At 36.7% G+C, this 2,774-nt stretch overlaps 1 pseudogene; it reads right to left on the bottom strand.

Annotated features, from left to right (window-relative positions):
- Nucleotides 1-700: 700 nt before the first annotated feature.
- On the bottom strand, nucleotides 701-815 carry LOC113938863 (annotated as a pseudogene).
- Between the last annotated feature and the right edge of the window lie 1,959 nt (nucleotides 816-2,774).

The raw sequence follows: 2,774 nt of genomic DNA on the forward strand, positions 1-2,774 counted from the left end.
GGTTCCATACAAATTTTAGGATTATTTGTTCCATTTCTTTGAAAAAAGTGGATGGTATTTTGATAGGGATTACATTAAATGTATAGGTTGCTCTAGGTAGCATTGACATTTTCACAATATATGTTCTTCCAATTCATGAGCATGGAACATTTTTCCATTTCTTTGTGACTTCCTCAATTTCTTTCATGAGTATTTTTTAGAGTAATCTATATTTTTATAGATCCTTTGCCTCTTTGGTTAGATTTATTCCAAGGTATCTTATGGTTTTGGGTGCAATTGTAAATGGGATCGACTCCTTAATTTCTCTCTCTTCTGTCTTGTTGTTGGTGTATATTAATGCCACTGATTTCTGTGCACCGATTTTATATCCTGCCACTTTACTGAATTCCTGTATGAGTTCTAGAAGTTTTGAGGTGGATTCTTTTGGGTTTTCTACATGCAGTATCATATCATCTGCAAAAAGTGAGAGTTTGACTTCTTCTTTGCCCATTCAGATGCCTTTGATTTCTTTTTGTTGTCTGATTGATGTAGCTAGGACTTCTAATACTATGTTGAATAGCAGTGGTGATAGTGGACGTCCTGGCCATGTTCCTGACCTTAGGGGGAAAGCTCTCAGTTTTTCCCCATTGAGAATGATATTCGCTGTGGGTTTTTCATAGATAAATTTTATGATATTGAGGTATGTACCCTCTATCCCTGCACTCTGAAGAGTTTTAATCAAGAAAGGATGCAGTACTTTGGGAAAAGTTTTCATTTAGCAAAAATTACGCCTCGGATAAACCTCATTGGCTACAATACTGCCACTGTGCAAAACTTAGGATGCTGTACTTTGTCAAATGCTATTTCTGCATCTATTGAGAGAATCGTACAATTCTTGTTCTTTCTTTTATTAGTGTATTGAATCACATTGATTGATTTGCAGATGTTGAACCAGACTTGCAGCCCAGGGATAAATCCCACGTGGTCATGGTGAATAATCCTTTTAATGTATTGTTGGATCCTATTGGCTAGTATTTTGGTGAGAATTTTTGCATCCATGTTCATCAAGGATATTGCTCTGTAGTTCTCCTTTTTGATGGGGTCTTCATCTGATTTTGGGATCAAGGTAATGGTGGCCTCATAAAATAAGTCTGGAAATTTTCCTTCCCTTTCTATTTTTTGGAACAGTTTCAGAAGAATAGGTATTAATTCTTCTTTAAATGTTTGGTAGAATTACCCTGGGAAGCCATCTGGCCCTGGGCTTTTGTTTCTTGGGAGATTTTGATGACTGCTTCAATTTCCTTAGTGGTTATAGGTCTGTTCAGGTTTTCTATTTCTTCCTGGTTCAGTTTTGGTAGTTGATACATCTCTAGGAATGCATCCATTTTTCCAGGTTACCTAATTTGCTGGCATAGAGTTGCTCATAATATGTTCTTATAATTGTTTGTGTTTCTTTGGTGTTGGTTGTGATCTCTCCTCTTTCATTCATGATTTTGTTGATTTGGGTCCTTTCTCTTTTCTTTTTGATAAGTCTGGCCAGGGGTTTATCAATCTTGTTAACTCTTTCAAAGAACCAGCTCCAAGTTTTGTTGATCTGTTCTCCTGTTCTTTTGGTTTCTATTTCATTGATTTCTGCTCTGATCTTTATTATTTCTCTTCTCCTGCTGGGTTTAGGCTTTATTTGCTGTTTTTTCTTTAGCTCCTTTAGGGGTAGGGTTAGGTTGTGTATTTGAGACGTTTCTTGTTTCTTCAGAAAGGCTTGTATTGTTATATACTTTCCTCTTAGGGCCGCCTTTGCTGCATCCCAAAGATTTTGAACAGTTGTGTTTTCATTTTCATTGTTTCCATGAATTTTTTAAATTCTTCTTTAATTTCCTGGTTGACCCATTCATTCTTTAGTACGATGCTCTTTAGCCTCCATGTATTTGAGTTCTTTCTGACTTTCCTCTTGTGATTGAGTTCTAGTTTCAAAGCATTGTGGTCTGAAAATATGCAGGGAATGATCCCAATCTTTAGGTTCCGGTTGAGACCTGATTTCTGACCTAAGATGTGATCTATTCTGGAGAATGTTCCATGGGCACTAGAGAAGAATGTGGATTCCGTTGCTTTGGGATGGAATGTTCTGAATATATCTGTGAAGTCCATTTGGTCCAGTGTGTCATTTAAAGTCTTTATTTCCTGGTTGATCTTTTGCTTAGATGATCTGTCCATTTCAGTCGGGGGGTGTTAAAGTCCCCTACTATTACTGTATTGTTGTCGATGTGTTTCTTTGCTTTTGTTATTAATTGCCTTATATAATTGGCTACTCCCATATTAGGGTCATAGATATTTACAATTGTTAGATCTTCTTTTTGGATAGACCCTTTAAGTAGGATATAGTGTCCTTCCTCATCTCTTATTACAGTCTTTGGTTTAAAATTTAATTTGTCTGATATAAGAATTGCCACCCCAGTTTTCTTTTGGTGTCCATTAGCATGGTAAATGGTTTTCCACCCCCTCACTTTCAATCTGGAGATGTCTTTGGGTCTAAAATGAGTCTCTTGCAGACAGAATATCAATGGTCTTTTTTTTTATCCAGTCTGATACCCTGTATCAGATTGGGGCATTTAGTCTATTTACATTCAGGGTAACTCTTGGAAGATATGAATTTAGTGCCTTTGTATTCCCTGTAAGGTGACTGTTACTGTATATTGCCTGTGTTCCTTTCTGGTCTATGTTACTTTTAGGCTCTCTCTTTGCTTAGAGGACCCCTTTCAATATTTCTTGTAGGGCTGGTATGTGTTTGTAAATTCCTT

This window comes from Zalophus californianus, chromosome 8, assembly GCF_009762305.2.
Source record: "Zalophus californianus isolate mZalCal1 chromosome 8, mZalCal1.pri.v2, whole genome shotgun sequence".
In the NCBI taxonomy this organism is placed as follows: Eukaryota; Metazoa; Chordata; class Mammalia; order Carnivora; family Otariidae; genus Zalophus; species Zalophus californianus.